The sequence below is a fragment of the Bubalus kerabau genome, chromosome 7, assembly GCF_029407905.1.
Source record: "Bubalus kerabau isolate K-KA32 ecotype Philippines breed swamp buffalo chromosome 7, PCC_UOA_SB_1v2, whole genome shotgun sequence".
Classification (NCBI taxonomy): domain Eukaryota; kingdom Metazoa; phylum Chordata; class Mammalia; order Artiodactyla; family Bovidae; genus Bubalus; species Bubalus kerabau.
The window spans coordinates 16656119-16675106 of record NC_073630.1 but is presented as its reverse complement, the minus strand read 5'-3'; the positions used below and the strand labels follow the sequence as shown (position 1 = coordinate 16675106).

General features: G+C 37.1%; 1 protein-coding gene across 50 annotated transcripts in view; it reads right to left on the bottom strand.

Annotated features, from left to right (window-relative positions):
* The window catches only part of BMPR1B (bone morphogenetic protein receptor type 1B), a 531330-nt gene that overhangs the window by 322552 nt on the left and 189790 nt on the right, over window positions 1-18988 (bottom strand). The gene's annotated exons all lie outside the window — the stretch shown is intronic.

Below are 18988 nucleotides of genomic sequence, written 5' to 3'. Positions count from 1 at the left end.
CTAGAATCCAGCTAGCACAGTTGTCTTGTCAGTGGAAGAGGGGTGGTAAACTATCAACAGAATTGTGTTACTTTTCCAGGGTTAGTTTTCAATGTTCCTACAGGACACTGTCAGGAAGGGCAGATCAGTAGAAAGAACCCTCAGTAACAACTGAGTACTGCCTAAAAATGTCAAGGTCACTGAAGAAGAAAAAGGAGAAGGGCAAGGGGGTGTCTGCACTGTGTCTCACTGTTTTGCCTGGTGCCAATTCTGATTCTACATACTAGCAACTCTGAAGAAAAGGAGCCGTTCATTCAGTGTGCACTGTCAACCAAATCTGAGCAGTGATAACATTTATAATTTACTAATTTCTATATTTATAATTATGATATAATAAATGCCTTTTATAGAAGACCTTTGTTTTACCCGTATTTCATGATCCTTGAGGAAATCTGAAGAACCCTATTTGAAAGCCAGACACTGTAACCTTTAAAGGTACAGCCAGATTGACCTACATTCAAATTCAAATCTCCACTCTACCAATTCTAGCCAGATTATCTGGACCAGGCAGATGAAGTCTCTGCTTCTGATTTTCCTCATCTCTAAAAAGAATAGATTATAGTATCTTCTCTCAAAGAGTCGCTGACAAGATGAAATGAAACAAGTATGCCGGGAATTTAGCATAGCATGACAAGTAGAAGACAATTTCAGTAGGCAACAACAACAAAGGAGAGGACAGGCAAAGGGTAAACCTTCAGCTAAATCTTCATGTATTTCCACTGCTACTCCTCATTCCCCAAGCTGAATTTAGGACAATATGAGGGGAATAACAATTCTTGTTTGCAAGACAAGACAGAGCTATATGTGTTCCCATATGAAATTTATCTGGTAATAGAACAGTTTTTGCTTCCTGGAATAGAAAAAAAAAACACAAAAGACTACGCACTTTCCTCTGCAAGCTGTTAAAAATGTCTTCCTCTATGGAAATGATGACAAATATTTTAAACTGAAAGAATCCACAGAAAGACGTCCTCCTCCCCAGCCTTTCAATAGAGAAAGAATAGAAAAGGTAGGCAACAGAGGAGCCCTTTTTAGAGCAGTTTCATACTTGGCTACCCAATGGTTCACATGACAACTTTGGTTTTTGTTTTTAAACACACAGTCCTTGGTCTGGAAACCAGAATTTGGAATCAAAATCTCCCAGCAAAGGGAATCAGCATTTTTCAAAGCTTCACAAATTTTGTCATGGGAACATTCAGGGTTCACTGTCTTACCACGATGAGATTTTCATTTCACTTATAAATTACTCCAGGATATCTCAGATTATTTTAGAAAGATTATATTTAGAGCTGGAAGGGACCACAGCCACCCACTGAGGTGAAATCAATGGCCTTATTTTACAACTGAAGAAAAGGAAGCCTAGAGAATTTAAAATATTTGCCTAAACCTAGAACTTGAACCCAGCTCCTTTCATTGCCAAATTCTTGCATGGCATCTTTTTCACTGTCAAGTCTTTGAAAGAAAAAATAATGAAAAAAAAAAGAATGGTTCTCTATCTTTGAAAGTTGATTAAAATACCACTTTAATTCCTTGTATGGAGGGTAAATTGTAGCTGTTCTGCCTTGAATTTATAGAGACAATCAGGATTTACAAAGAACTCTGAAATTCTGCCAGTTCTTGAATGAGAACCACTTAAATAGGCAGCCAAGTGTTTAGCTACTTTAAAGAAGGGCTTTCCTGCTATGAAAATTCTATCTTTTTAGAAAACAACAACAACAATAAATACAACAGTGTCTTATACTTTTTAAAAAGTAAAATTAGAAGGATTTTTGTTGTTTTGACATTTTATATAACAGTATGTTCCATAAAAAATTAATCTGTTCATATCATAATCACTTCTCTTAGACACTGGATAAAAGCCACACACACAAAAAAAAACTAAGTACTTTAATTCAAATTTAATCTAGGAATTTTGAATACTCCATATGGTTCATGTAACTGAAATATAGTAAGGTTTTTTTAAAACATATCCTACTTTGTATTAAAAACTAATTTTTAATTGTCTAGTCAATTCTTGTCATACAGTAATTTGATGACACTGAAATATATATGAACTACATATTTTTGTAAGATACTACTCCAATTCTATAATGATGGAATTTTTTACAGAGTTTATGGAAAGAAGAAAGAAATCACTGAATATTAGAAAAATGAGGATCACAAATTCAAATATTAGATAAATCAAGTATCTTTCATGGTACTTTCCATTAATACCTGAATCATTTTAAGAGTACGCTTGTCTGTTCTGTTCTAGGGAAGTCTGGGGCCAGTTCTGTCATTTACTTACTAGGTTAACTCAAATAACTTATTTTCTCTATTTTAGTTTTGCCATCCATTCACCAAACAAGCTCACAAAACAAAGTACTAGCAGCCAATTACTTCCTAAGATTGTTACAGTGAATGTTAGACTAAGTCTGGAAATACAGTATATGCCAAATTTATTCTTATCACCATCAAAATGGTCATCTGAAAGCTTTCTAAATCCAGAAACTAGAAGAAATTGTTTAAAAAAAAAAAAAAAAAAAAGCCATGAATGTGAAAACTTTATACTTCATTAAATTCAATGTGAAACCTATAAACTGCAATATATTCATTTAAATTGAAGGTAAGCAACAAGCTTTAAGACTATTTGACAAGACAGCAAAAAAAGCAATCATTTTCATTACATAAGAATCTCATTCAAGTTAGAAATAAGCTAAAACTGCAATAGCAAAACTGCAATTTTTGCGAAGCTAAAATTAGCAAATACATGAACAGGAAAATCACACAAAATGAAATACAAATGTCTATCCAAATAAATACATTAGAAGTTAAAGAAAAAAAGAAAAAGTAGAACCTCAGAAGGGATCAAAGGATAGAATATTAGAACAATAGAACACAGATCTCCCATCTAATTAACAAAGATTTTCATAATACTAGCCAGTAGAGCCAGGCCCCTCAAACTCCTGAAACAAATACAAATCACACAGCGTTCTGAAAAAATTTTACAGTATATTTTAAGAGCCTTAAAAAAAATTCCTATTTTTTGATCTAGTTATTCTGTTAGCAACATATTCTACAGATATAATCTGACCCAGTATATTCAAAGACCATACAGTCTTAAATTAAAATTCTGTTTCAGAAAACCATGCAGCGACAAAGGCAATATGATTCCAATTACAAGGTGGGGAGGGAGGCTAAGGGAATAGATGGAGGGAGAATATAAAAATTCAAACTTTGAGGTTATGGAACTCCTTTTACCTCTACTATTTCTACAATAAGCATGGATTATTTTCACTAATAAAATGTTTCAACTGTCCTAATCTTGCATTTCTAGACAATATATTAAATGAAAGTCACTCAGTCATGCCCAACTATTTGCGACATGGACTACACTGTCCATGGAATTCTCCAGGCCAGAATACTGGAGTGGGTAGCCTATCCCTTCTCCAGGGGAATCTTCCCAACCCAGGAATTAAACCAGAGTCACCTGCATATTAAATGAAAGCCAACGCATTTGATAGTTGATGCCCTTGGAAAAACACACATGCATATCAGTTTCTACCTTTCTCAAGCTTGTTGTTTAACAAGTAGAGTTAAAATTGTAATTTACAGGCTAATTGTAATGAGCAAGTACCATGTTCTGGCATATGTTCATGAAGCCTTGTGTTAGAAGTCCTCACACCCCGGAGGGTCAGACTGAGATTACTTCTGTAATCTAGATTGATTTTAAACCTAATTCCTAGGGAGCAGAGCCTATAAGAACCCCCACCCCACACACACACACTTTCCCAGCAGAATTATGAGGGTCTGGTCCACAGGCTAAGGTTCTCCCTCTTTTCTGATTTACTCCAGTTCATTTACTAACAGAAATCCCAACTCTGAAACCACATCAAACTAGTTCTCTGACCCATTCCAAATCCGATAAAAGACGCCTCCTGTTCTTTCCTTGGAGTTAACTCTGATCCCATCAACAACTGGGAGCATGACTAAAAAGTGGACGAAAACCTTTTCCAAAGTCCACATCCTGGCCATGTAGGAGTTCCCTGATGCCCGGTCCCATATCCTAGACGTCCTTCTGCAAAAAAAAAAAAAAAAAAAAAAAGCAGCAGCCACATCAAGACCTACTGCTTCTGGCCTTCTCTCCCACCATTTCCCCATGAGGGAAATTCCACGATTCTGGTACCCACGTCAACATGTGTTTCTCAGCACGATGGCATAAGGTGGTGGCTCTGGATGTTACCATGTTGAAAATTTAGCTTCGTTTTTTTCCCTAGGCTAAGGGTTTTCCTGATAGCCCAAAAATCAGTAATAATCATACTTATAAGTTACACTATTTATTCATTCTTACTATTATCCTGTCATCTTTTAAAATGGTTATTTTTAAGTAATGGAATCTTTTATATTCAGTAACTTTTCAAAAGCTGTACTGACTATATTCAGTAATGATTTAAAATATAAAAAATTTTGATAGAGCTCACTGTAGTAAATTAAAGTCAAGCACATTTTAAAAATCTAACTTTATTCTCCCCATTGCTCATTTGTTATCAGAAAAGACATAAGAAAACAAAGCCCATCTCTCCATTATTATGGAACCAGTTTACCCTGCACTGTTCACACAGAGAAAGTGTCAACCAACCCTTTTATAATCTGTTTTCTTCTTCTTATGGAAAATGAACTGGAACAATTTCACTGAAGCACCTGGTGAAAAATTTTCCTTCTCTTTTCAGGTTATGCTAAAATTTCACCTATTCTCTAACTGCTGTTGCTGTTTAGTTGCTAAGTTGTATCCAACTCTTTGCAACCCCATGGACTGTAGCCCACCAGGCTCCTCTGTTCATGGTGTCACGTGAGTGTATGTTCCTCAGCTCTTTGTCTCATCATAACCAAGATTTGGAGTGATGGACATTAAAGCCCCCTCCGCATGTCACAGCTCTTGGGTCTTGGATAGACTGTTATAGCTCTCAGGTCTCAAAAAGACCGTGTTATAGCTCTTAGACAAATCAGTGTTACAGCTCTATTTTATTTAGAAGATAGCAGGAAAATCCATCTTCGAGGCGTGAGGGCATGTCGATCCAAAGACACGAGGAGAAGAGCGCCCCAGCACGCGGGAGAGAGAGAGTCCGTGAGAAAGTGCTTTGGCTCCTCCTTTTATATGTTTTTTTCCCTCCACCTGGGCCTGCCCTATGCAAATTGGGCTTAGCCAGGAGTGCTGTTTGTTCTGCCTGAAGTCTTCACTCTGGTCCTCGGACCTTCCTTTAATCTTCCTTGTCTTTTAGCCACCACCATATTGGACTCCTTTCCCTATTCTACCTACCTAACAATGGGATTTCCAAGACAAGAATACTGGAGTGGGTTGCCATTACCTTCTCCAGGGAATCTTCCTGGCCCAGGGATCGAACCTGAGTCTCCTGCACTGGCAGGCGGATTCTGTACTGATGAGCCATCAGGGAAGCCCAATCTCTAATTACCAAGAAGAAATTAAGAAGCTTTAAATTGACTAATAAATTATCAGATCCTTAAGAGTTATTAATTCACAATCATTGTTCTCTTCATCTAACACCTTCTGTCCCATGCTGAAGAGGCACTTGTTCACCTCAGATGTAGCTGGTTGTCAAAAAAAGATTTAGGTTCAGATCAGATCAGTCGCTCAGTCGTGTCTGACTCTTTGCGACCCCATGAATCACAGCATGCCAGGCCTCCCTGTCCATCACCAACTCCCGGAGTTCACCCAGACTTACGTCCATCGAGTCAGTGATGCCATCCAACAATCTCATCCTCTGTCGTCCCCTTTCTCCTCCTGCCCCCAATCCCTCCAGCATCAGAGTCTTTTCCAATGAGTCAACTCTTCGCATGAGGTAGCCAAAGTACTGGAGTTTCAGCTTTAGCATCATTCCTTCCAAAGAAATCCCAGGGCTGATCTCCTTCAGAATGGACTGGTTGGATCTCCTTGCAGTCCAAGGGACTCTCAAGAGTCTTCTCCAACACCACAGTTCAAAAGCATCAATTCTTCGGCGCTCAGCCTTCTTCACAGTCCAACTCTCACATCCATACATGACCACAGGAAAAACCATAGCCTTGACTAGACGAACCTTTGTTGGCAAAGTAATGCCTCTGCTTTTCAATATGCCATCTAGGTTGCTCATAACTTTACTTCCAAGGAGTAAGCGTCTTTTAATTTCATGGCTGCAGTCACCATCTGTAGTGATTTTGGAGCCCCAAAAAATAAAGTCTGACACTGTTTGCACTGTTTCCCCATCTGTTTCCCATGAAGTGGTGGGACTGGAAGCCATGATCTTCATTTTCTGAATGTTGAGCTTTAAGCCAACTTTTTCACCCTCCTCTTTCACTTTCATCAAGAGGCTTTTGAGTTCCTCTTCACTTTCTGCCATAAGGGTGGTGTCATCTGCATATCTGAGGTTATTGATATTTCTCCCAGCAATCTTGATTCCAGCTTGTGTTTCTTCCTGTCCAGCGTTTCTCATGATGTACTCTGCATAGAAGTTAAATAAACAGGGTGACAATATACAGCCTTGACGAACTCCTTTTCCTATTTGGAACCAGTCTGTTGTTCATGTCCAGTTCTAACTGTTGCTTCCTGACCTGCATACCAATTTCTCAAGAGGCAGGTCAGGTGGTCTGGTATTCCCATCTCTTGAAGAATTTTCCACAGTTTATTGTGATCCACACAGTCAAAGGCTTTGGCATAGTCAATAAAGCAGAAATAGATGTTTTTCTGGAACTCTCTTGCTTTTTCTATGATCCAGCGGATGTTGGCAATTTGATCTCTGGTTCCTCTGCCTTTCTAAAACCAGCTTGAACATCAGGAAGTTCACAGTTCATATATTGCTGAAGCCTGGCTTGGAGAATTTTGAGCATTACTTAGAGCCTTCTTATTTCCTCCCTGTCCAAGGTCTATACTTTAAATTGCTGCCACTAGGTGGATGGTGCTACCTTTCATTACAGAAAGAGAAAAAAGGGCACATGGTTTCTGGAGATTTTATTTTTAAGAAATATATAAAAACACAGCAATTAAAAAATTATTGACATCCACAAGCTTTTTAAATAGCCCAACTCTTGTGTACAGACCTCCTTGGTCTCCTATACTCTCTACTCAGCTTTTCTGACCAACATGCCCTGCCTTTAAAACCAGTCTTGTCAAAGTGAACTTTATCACTCCAATAGTATTTAACTCATGTTCCTAAGTATTTCATTTTCAAAGAAACATGCAGCGATTTTCTCTCACAGAATTTTCCATTAGTCTTTTGCAACGTTTTGTGCAAATTCCAAGAAATATGAAATAATGAAGCAAATATTTTCCAGAAGAATTATTAAAAGAAAATGAGAAAATGATAAATCACTAATCAAAAGGTGAAAATATACATTCTCCTACTGAATATTATCTCACCTCTCATTATAACAATTTAAGTCTTCTAAAACAAAGACAGAACTGTGGATATTACAGAGTCATTAAGTTGGTATTTTCACAGAAAAATTTTTAGGTATTTGTTTTTGGCTGAAAACAAATTAGGTAGTCAAAAATTAAAAGACATTTGTGAAGTACAGAACTTTACTAAAAAGTAGAAGCTGACCAAAATTTGAGTTTGCAGCTGAGCTGTCAGTTGCTGTGTAATAAGCAAGGGTTGATGTGTAATAAGATGAGCGCCAAAGAATTGATGCTTTTGAACTGTGCTGTTGGAGAAGACTCTTGAGAGTCCCTTAGACTGCAAGGAGATCCAACCAGTCCATTCTAAAGGAGATCAGTCCTGGGTGTTCATTGGAAAGACTGATGCTAAAGCTGAAACTCCAATACTTTGGCCACCTCACGCGACGAGTTGCCTCATTGGAAAAGACCCTGATGCTAGAAAAGACTGAAGGTGGGAGGAGAAGGGGACAACAGAGGATGAGATGGTTGGATGGCATCACCAGCTAGATGGACATGAGTTTGAGCAAGCTCTGGGAGCTGGTGATGGACCGGGAAGCCTGGCATGCTCTAGTCCATGGGGTCTCAAAGAGTCGGACACAACTGAGTGACTGAGCTGAACTGAAGCAAGGGTCTGAGCTTCCCAGGTGGCACTAGTGGTAAAGAGCCTGCCTGCCAATGCAGGAGACATAAGAGGCTCCGGTTCAATTCCTAGATTAGGAAGATCCCCTGGAGAAGGGCATGGCAACAGACTTCAGCATTCTTGCCTGGAGAATCCCATGGACAGAGGAGCCTGGTGGGCTACAGTCCATAGAGTTGCACAGAGTCAGACACAACTGAAGCTACTTAGCACAAGCACACACACACAAGAGTCTGCCCTAGGGTAATTGTTTAAATAGTGTTATAGATTTTAAGTATAACATTGGCAGTAAAGAACATGAGATCATGATTTAATCTCAGGTCTACCATTTACTAGTCATGTTATCTTTAGCTTTTTCAACCTTCCAATGTTCAGTTTTATCATCTTTAAAGTGGGAATGAAAATGTTGCAAAGAATACTGAATATCTTTCTATAAATACACTGTACTTAAATATATGTTTATCTACATATATGTGTGAGTGTGTGTGTGTATACATAGGGCTTCCTAGGGCTTCCCTGGTTGCTCAGATGGTAAAGAATCTGCCTGTAACGCAGGGGACCCCAGTTCAATCCCTGGGCCAGGAAGATCCCCTGGAGAAGGGAATGGCTACCCACTCCAGTATTTTTGTCTGGAGAATCCCATGGACAGAGGTGCCTGACGGGCTACTACAGTCCATGGGGTCAGAGTCAGACATGGACTGAGCGACTAAGCAAGCACAAATATATATATATATGTGTGTGTGTGTGTGTGTGTGTGTGTGTGTGTATGTATATGAAGGATTTGTAGCACTGCCTGAACAATGAAGCACGTTATAAAAAGTAACTATACACAGGGATAAACTGGTTAGAAAAGAGTCTCCACATGAACAGTCACTAAGGTTCCTCGCAATCTCTTCAGGCTTGGGGCCTCTGAAGTGCTCACACCTGTTTCACATTTGCCCTCTCAAATGAGTGAAGCCAACTAGAACTATCAGTCCAAAAATTTAATGGATTGGATTTGCTTGAAAACAGCATAATTCTGTAATCTAGTTTGTTTATTAACCTGAAAAATGTTATCATGTTGATATCAGTAACATTTGGAAAAAGGTTATTACCAAGTGTGTAAATGTTTGATGAACAAACTAAGTGTGTAAGCCAACATTTCAAATGAAAGGTACAAGTTACTTTCTCATTGTATAACAAATCACATCTTTGTCGTGTTGATTTATACTGGTTTCCTTATCTTATGTGTTTTTACTGATAACTAAAGGACCAAACATACATTCCATTCTTTGTATAAAATATATTAAGTTTCTGTTAACTTCAGCATACCCCAAAGTCAAAATGTTAAAAACTAATACTGATGTCCAAACATCCTAAACTCTTTAATAATTACTATGACCTTACTTTTATCAGCAAAGTATGCAATAACCTCCCCTTCCTTTCACATCTAAGAGTAGGGTGAAATCCACTCTGTCAACAGAGGGAGAAAAAAAATGGAGATATTATTTGTTTTAACCTATTAGTTGAAGAAAAAGGTGGGTGATGTTTCATCAATACAAATGCAGAGCCAATGGCAATACATAATTAAACTGGGGGGAAAGATATTTGTATTATAGCACCTCAAAGCTCTAACTTTTGAGCTCCTAGCTTGCAAACATAAGAAAATACAGTACTCCATATAATAAAATTACAAATATCATACAAAGTTTGTCTGGTATATTTCCAAAATGAAGCTAATAATAAGTATAAGTAACACTAAAGAGTTTACTTATATAAAAGGATAGCCACAGACAAGAGTCATTATGTATACTGGATTTTATCTATAACAGTTTTCGAACCAAGTTTGTTTACTAAAAAACAGAAGCAAGAAAAACAGTGGGATTTTAATAGTCCTTTGATAGTATTCATATCACCCAATTCTAGTAAAATTTCTGTAAACCACAATTAGATCTTAATTAGGTAGGAAATATGTTTTTTCCAATTAAAACACATGAGAGACAAAGAATAAAGACAGAATAAAAGCAAAATGTGTGGTCAAGTAAGGTAAAAAATAAGGTATTTTTCATTGTAATGGTATCTGATTAAGCAGGCAAACAAATTTATATCTGAATTAAACTGACAAACTGAAATGACTGCCAGATGAGTATAATAAAATTCCCACAATCTCAAAGTAAAATAAAATCCATTTCTTACAGAGTTCAAATTTATAAACAGAACTCTGTTAGAACACAGTTTTATTTAACTCTCCCAAATCAGGACAGACCTTAAATTGGATTCACAAGATAGGACATTTTAATAGTCTGAAAAACAAAATTGTATGAGATTATAATGCCAAGTATGAATTAATGATTTACTTTTTAATTAATGCTATTTTACAATTATTACAATTTAAGAGCATTCAAATAATATGCAAAAGTATTAATAAATGGTAGAATCAGAATAAATCAAATCACTTTACACACAGCATCAAACTGAAATGCTTTAATACCAGGCATCTCACCTTAAATGCCAACATAAGACCAATTCACTTAAGAACAGAGAGTCAGTACACCACAACAAAAGATCCCACCTGTTGAAACTAAGACCTGATGCAGTCAAAAATAGTTTCAAAAAACCACAGTCTTGGTACTTAATAGACATCTATTAAGTAACTAGGAATTAATGAATTTGTAGACATATTTCACTTCATCTGGGCCTTAGATGAATTACTGAAATTCCTCTGTGCTTCAATCTCATCTATAAAAAGTCATGGCGTTTCAAAAATGCCTAACACTCAATGATCAGCTTCAGTATGATTAATGAGCAGACAATTTTCAAAGTCTAACTTACCTATAGTCTTTTAAGCAAATGGTGCTAGGAAAACTAGATATCCACATTTGAAAGAAGTCAGATGAGGCCAGACCCTTGCCTTACACAAAACTAACTCAAAACGGATTAAAGACTCAACTAATATACCTAGAAGAGAATATAAAAGAAAAGTATCAAGACACTGGATTTGACAATGAGCTCTTAGCCATGTCATTGAAGGCACAGACAACAAAAGCAAACAAACAGGCCTATGCTAAACTTACAAAGCTTCTGCACAGGAAGGGACACATCATCAGAGTGCAAACTGTAGAATGGGAGCAAATATTAGCATATTATGCATCTGAGTTTAATATCCAGAATATATAGACAACTCCTACATATCAACAACAAAAAAGGAACTCAATTAACGGGCAAAGGACTTCAATAAAAGTTCTCCAAACTTTTGATATGCAAATGGCCAACAAGCAAAGGAACAGATGTTCAGCATTAATCAATAGCAAAATGAAAACCAAAAACCACAATCATGAGATATTACCTCACACCCATAAGAATGAATATAACTACTTTAAAAAAGAAAAAAATAACAAGAGGTAGAAAGGATGCAGAGAAACTTGAACCCTGATCTACTGTTGGTGGGAATAAAAAATGGTACAACCACAACAAGAAACATGGCAGTTCTTCAAAAAATTAAAAATAAAAATGTCATACGATCCAGCAGCAATCCCACTTCTGAGTCTGTGGCCACAAGAACTGAAAGCACATCTCAGAGAAATATGTGCACATGTTCACAGTAGCATTACTGACAGTAGCCAAGAGGTAAAAGCATCCCAAATGCCCACAGACGGATGAACGGAAAAATAAAATGTGGTATATACACACACTGGAATATTATTCAGTTTTAAAAAAGAAGAACATTCTGTCACATGTCACAACATGGATAAATATTATGCAATGTGATATGTCAGTCACAGAAAAACAAACCTTGTATAATTTCACTGACATGAGATATCTAAAGTTGTCAAACTCACAGAAACAGAAAGTAGTATAGCAGTTACCAGAGGCTGAAGGGCAGGAGAAATAGGAAGCTTTTTAATGAGCAGAGAGTTTCAATTTTGCAAGATGACAAAGTAGTGATAATCTGTTGCACAATATGAATATACTTAATATAATTGAACTTTACAGGTAAAAATTAACTTGATAAATTTTGTGTTTTCTATAAAAATTTTAAAGACAATAAAACATAGGTAATAATAATTAACATACATGAATTTACAAAGTGATAATTCATTGCTTCATAATTCATAGCCTTGAAGTATAGATGAGACACGAGTACCCCAATGTTCATCGCAGCACTGTTTATAATAGCCAGGACATGGAAGCAACCTAGATGTCCATCAGCAGATGAATGGATAAGAAAGCTGTGGTACATATACACAATGGAGTATTATTCAGCCATTAAAAAGAATACATTTGAATCAGTTCTAATGAGGTGGATGAAACTGGAGCCTATTATACAGAGTGAAGTAAGCCAGAAAGAAAAACACCAATACAGTATACTAACACATATATATGGAATTTAGAAAGATGGTAACAATAACCCTGTGTACGAGACAGCAAAAGAGACACTGATGTATAGAACAGTCTTATGGACTCTGTGGGAGAGGGAGAGGGTGGGAAGATTTGGGAGAATGGCATTGAAACATGTAAATATCATGTATGAAATGAGTTGCCAGTCCAGGTTTGATGCACGATACTGGATGCTTGGGGCTGGTGCACTGGGACGACCCAGAGGGATGGAATGGGGAGGGAGGAGGGAGGAGGGTTCAGGATGGGGAACACATGTATACCTGTGGCAGATTCATTTTGATATTTGGCAAATCTAATACAGTTATGTAAAGTTTAAAAATAAAATAAAATTAAAAAAAAAAAAAAAAAAAAAAGATTTAGAAAAGCAGGAGGAGGAATGGAAAGACCAGGCAGAAGACCCAACCTACAAAAAGGAAGAGGAATGCAAAAATCCAGGGAAACAGGCAAATAAGAGAAGAGTGGTCCAGATGCAAGTTGACAAGTGGATTGAGGATCATTTGATAATGTGGTGAGTACTCAAGGAAGACCCTCTGAAGCGACAGAACAAATAAAGCACTAGCCAGACAGACCAGAGAGGCAAAAGAACGCCATCAGGAATACCTGCTACAAGACTGATCAATGATGACCCAAGAAGTTTGACTGAAGGCAAATAAAATTCAGATAGAGTATTTCTAAATATAGCCTTTACACATGTGAGATGGGCCTGAGGGCCCATCTCCCAGCATCAGTCCTTCCAATGAACACCCAGGACTGATCTCCTTTAGGATGGACTGATTGGATCTCCTTGCAGTCCAAGGGACTCTCAAGAGTCTTCTCCAACACCACAGTTCAACCTAACTAGCTAGCTGTCCTATAAATGAAGACATATCCTACAAAATTTTTCAAAGCTAGTGCAGACTTACATTACTTTTCAGTTCAGTTCAGTTCAGTCGCTCGTGTCGCTCGTGTCCGACTCTTTGAGACCCCATGAATCAGAGCACACCAGGCCTCCCTGTCCATCACCAACTCCCAGAGTTCACCCAAACTCATGTCCATTGAGTCCGTGATGCCATCCAGCCATCTCATCCTGTCGTCCCCTTCTCCTCCTGCCCCCAATCTCTCCCAGCATCAGGGTCTTTTCCAATGAGTCAACTCCTCGCATGAGGTGGCCAAAGTACTGGAGTGTCAGCCTCAGCATCAGTCCTTCCAATGAACACCCAGGACTGATCTCCTTTAGGATGGACTGATTGGATCTCCTTGCAGTCCAAGGGACTCTCAAGAGTCTTCTCCAACGCCACAGTTCAAAAGCATCAATTCTTTGGCGCTCAGCTGTCTTCACAGTCCAACTCTCACATCCATACATGACCACAGGAAAAACCATAGCCTTGACTAGACGGACCTTTGTTGGCAAAGTAATGTCTCTGCTTTTGAATATGCTATCTAGGTTGGTCATAACTTTCCTTGCAAGCAATAAGCGTCTTTTAATTTCATGGATGCAATCACCATCTGCAGTGATTTTGGAGCCCCCAAAAATAAAGTCTGACACTGTTTCCATTGTTTCCCCATCTAATAATTGCCATGAAGTGATGGGACCAGATGCCATGATCTTCGTTTTCTGACTGTTGAGCTTTAAGCCAACTTTTTCACTCTCCTCTTTCACTTTCATCAGGAGGCTTTTTAGTCCCTCTTCACTTTCTGCCATAAGGGTGGTGTTATCTGCATATCTGAGGTTATTGATATTTCTCCCGACATTACTTTTAAATTGATTCAGATTAAAATTTCTTTGCTCCAGGCTTGGTGGGGGCGGGGCGGGGGCGGTTCCCTTGTGGCTCAGATGGTAAAGAGTCCACCTGCAATGCAGGAGACCCAGGTTCGATCCCTAGGTTGGCAAGATCCCCTGGAGAAGGAAATGACTAACCACTCCAAGATTCTTGCCTGGAGAAATCCATGGACAGAGGAGCCTAATGGGAGTAGAGACTGTGTCTTATATCCTTTATTCTAAGTTCAGTTTTATGCTTACAGAAAGCATTTACAAGTAACTAGGCAATCAGTGATCATTTATTGTCAATGTTTACACAGAGCTTTGCTAACTTGAAATTGTTAAGAATCTTAAAACAAAAAGCTGTAGATTCATCCATCATACTATTCATGAAAGGTGGAGAATTATTTTTTATTTTCCATCTGAAAATTAAGGTTAATAATTTCATATACATTTAATCAAAAAACAGAATTTCAAAATTTATATTTCAAACAAATACTGGCAACCATCACTAAATATGTGATACTGATAGGGGCTTTTCACACTATATTGCTCCTGGGTTTAAAAAAATAATCTTGAAAAAAAAAGTGCATGCTTTTAGAGCGTGTTTAAACTATAATTTAGACTCGAGGGTTTTGTCTATAGATATGTATTTACATTAGTTTTACTTAAATTATCAATTTTGAATTCCCAAACCATATTCTAGAACTTTGCCTTCAAAGCTACTAGAGGTTAAAACTTTTTTTTTTAAATGCCCTTGTGAGGTCACAGAGGCTGCAAGAGATCAGTAAGAGAAAGCAGACCTCACTGCCTGGATGTCAATTATCCAGCCCTTGGGCGCTAGCTCACAGAGCACCACAGCTTAAAGTCATTACAAAGATAGCATTAAGACAATTAAACAAATTACTTGGAATCAAGAGTACTTAAAATCCATTCCTAACCTGAATAAAAGGTAACCAAGGACAACCTCAGAAATTGAGGGAAATTATAGAAAAGCGTTACAACATGAGTAAGCATTCATTTTTTTTTCTCTTGCAATTTAATTTTTTCAAGCATTCTAGAATCAAACCTTAGGGTATTTCAGCAATGCATACCAAAAAAAGGCCTTCAAGTATTTCAGTAATGCACAACACTCAAAATAGCGTCTATATACAGGTAGTAAACTAAATTGTTTAAAATCCTTTGACCATTCACTATTCTCACCAAAGCAATCAATTTTTTTTTAAATGTATTTACCTTGTCTTTCTTTTTAAGGAATAGTGGAATGTTAAAAAAAAAAAAAAAAAAAGAGGAAGAAGAATACTGGAGTGTTAAAAGACCCTATCCTTCTCCAGGAAATTACAAGTGAATCATTTTAAAAATTATTAAGCTCTAAAGTCCAAAAAATCCTAAATAAGATTCTGAGGTAAAACTATTGATTTTTCTTTTTTCCAGAACAAAATTCCATGAATAATAAGGGCAGGGGGAGGGAATCATAGATTTCCTTCCCTCTTAGTAACTTAAAAAAAAAAATGAATACTTCATAAATCAAAAACCATGACACTGACAGAACATAAACAATCCTGAGGGTATAAAGTATTCATATATAAAAAATTACGAAGTAAACATAAAACCTTAAAATAGCATAAGGGATTAACAACAGTTCCAATTCCAAATATGCCACGTTTTACTATACCAAGACTAACAGCTTACTTTACAAAGGAACCAGAGATCAAATTACCAACATCAGTTGGATCATAGAACTTGATCAGTTGGATCAAGAGAATTCAGAAAAACACCTATTTCTGCTTCATTGACTACATAAAGACTTTGACTGTGTGGATCACAATAAACTGTGGAAAATTGTTGAGAGAGATGGAAATACCAAACTATCTCACCTGCCTCCTGAGAAACCTGTATGCAGGTCAAGAACCAGACATGGAACAACAGACTGGTTTCAAATTGGGAAAGGAGTTATGTCAAGGCTGTATATTGTCACCCTGCTTATGTAACTTATATGCAGAATACATCATGTGCAACGCTGAGCTGGATGAGGCACAGGAATCAAGACTGCAGGGAGAAATAACAATAAATATCAATAACACTACCCTTATGGCAGAAAGTGAAAAGGAACTAAAGAGCCTCTTGATGAAGGTGAAAGAGGAGAGTGAAAAAGCTGATTTAAAATTCAATATTCAAAAAATGAAGATCATGGCATCCAGTCCCATCACTTCATGGCAAAATAGGCGGGGAAACAATGGAAACAGTGAAAGACTTTATTTTCTTGGGCTCCAAAATCACTGCAGATGGTGACTGAAGCCATGAAATTAAAAGACGCTTGCTCCTTGGAAGAAAAGCTATGACAAGCCTAGGCAGCATATTAAAAAGCAGAGACATTACTTTGCCAACAAAGATCCGTATAGTCAAAGCTCTGATTTATCCAATAGTTATGTACGGATGTGAGAGTTGGACCATAAAGAAGGCTGAGCACCAAAGAATTGATGCTTATGTTCTGTGGTGCTGGAGAAGACTCTTGCGAGTCCCTTCGACTGCAAAGAGATCAAACTGGTCAATCCTAAAGGAAATCAACCCTGAATATTCATTGGAAGGACTGACACTGAAGCTCCAATACTTTGGCCACCTGATGGAAAGAGCCAACTCATTAGAAGAGACCCCGATGTGGAAAGATCGAAGGCAGGAGGAGAAGGGGACAACAGAGGATGAGATGGTTGGATGGCATCACTGACTCGATGGACATGAGTTTGAGCAGGCTCCAGGAGATAGGGGAAGGACAGAGAACCCTAGCGTACTGCCACCCATGGGGTTCCAAAGAGCCAGACACGACTGAGTGACTAAACAACAACAACAATCCTCACCACAAGTACATGGTACTTTACAGAGAATACAGGGAAGAATTTGCCTTGGAGCCAAATTTTCCCTGGGTATGAATTCCAGCTCTGTATTTCCTGGCTGTGTAATCTTGGGTAAGCTGCTTAACTTTACTAAGCCTTGGTTTCTTAATCTGTAAACTGGAGATAATGCCTAACTTATACTGTAAGAATTAAGATAATATACATGCAGTATTTAATACAATACCTCTCATTTAAAAAAAATTATTTACACTGGAGTTCTGAAACTTGAAAACAACAGAGTCTACTTGAAAATTCAGGTTACCTAGCTCCTCATCTAAGGTTATTGCCACTGCTTCACAACTGCCGTTCAAGATTGTATAAGAAGACAGCTTCCAGTGCTGATACGGGAAATCCCAAATTCTGAGTCATGTTAACCTTCTTTGTATCATCTCAGTTTTAGAGAAAAAACTTGCAGAGTCAGGTAAGAATCCAGTGCAAGATTTTCAATAATGTTGGAGCATTATAAATCTGCTCTGCTAACAGGATAATTTGTGCAATTTAAATTTTGCACAAATTTTTATTTCAAAGAATATGAAATCCATCTATAATGTAAAAACCTCACTGTAACAAAGGCATTCATATTTATTTTCACATACTCACAAAAAGTTGCATTATTAAACCATTTATTTTTTCCCCCAATTCTCCACTATCTAGAAGAAAAAGGACTGAGAAGAAATAAAAGCTATGGATCCTTTCATTCAAAATGTACACTGATAACTAAGTTGACAGTTTCTATTTATAGCAGTAATTCCTTAATCATCATACAGCAAATAGTATAACCAAGTAAAGATGCTTTCCATTCCAAGTGGAAAATGTGTACTTTTTTTTTTTTTTTTGGTTAAGACATTTCCAAAATCTTGGCTGGAAATAAGAAGAAGGGCAAGTCAATATGCTGAGGGCTACAACAGGAATATACTCCACAGACACAGTGATTAAGAATTAGTATATGACTATGATGGCCCTTGGGAGCCAAAAACCTATTCTTCAAGACTCCATTCCAACTTCAGTGGAAGAAAATCACAAAAACAAGCCCAAGTACAACACAAACTCCACACTGAAGGAACTCAGGCATCATGCATTTTCATTTAAAATTTTAAAAGCAAAATTTAGTGAAGACTGATCAGGATTTATAAAACTAGGATTTTAAAAGGCTGTTTAGGACAATGTGATACATTTCTTTAAGATCTAAAGGTCTCTGCAATTTTTTCCCTATAGTAATGTAATTTTATAACGTATAGACTACATGTATTTTCAATTACCCATAAAGTTTGCTAAATATCACCTTAAAAGTACTACTAATAATTTATTCAATCTGTAAGACATTTGCTATTTCTTATGCAAAAGTTGACCAGGTCTCAAAGGGGAAAGTGGAACTGCTGTTCTTTAAATTCATTCAGCTTCACATCTTCAGAAAAAACGTTTAGAAAGCCAAACATATATAAAACATGAAGCATTTTATAAAAACTAAACTTTTAAAAAGAAACGCCTACATAATCCAAGGAAAATAATTTAAGTATTACTAATTAAGAAATGTACAATTAGAAACACAGGCACATTCTATTATATAATGAATAAAAGAGTATTTCAAAATCAAGCAAGTCTTTTGAACCCATACAATATAGATGGAACACACCTCTAATTTCAGTCAAATCTAAAAGAAAAAAAAAAAATACTACCTGGTTAAAGTGTAGACCATATGCAAAGCCTAACACTGAAGATACATACTATCTGAACAGTTTAAATTTAAACAGAGTAGCTCAGATTAAAGACCTGGCTATATATACTTAAAAGTCTATAAATGATCACTTAGAAGGACCTCAAAGGGAAAAGGAAAGGGTGTTTCTGCATGTGATCTGGAAGAAATTTTAGCATCACAGGAAAAATTTGCCTTTCTTCTGGTG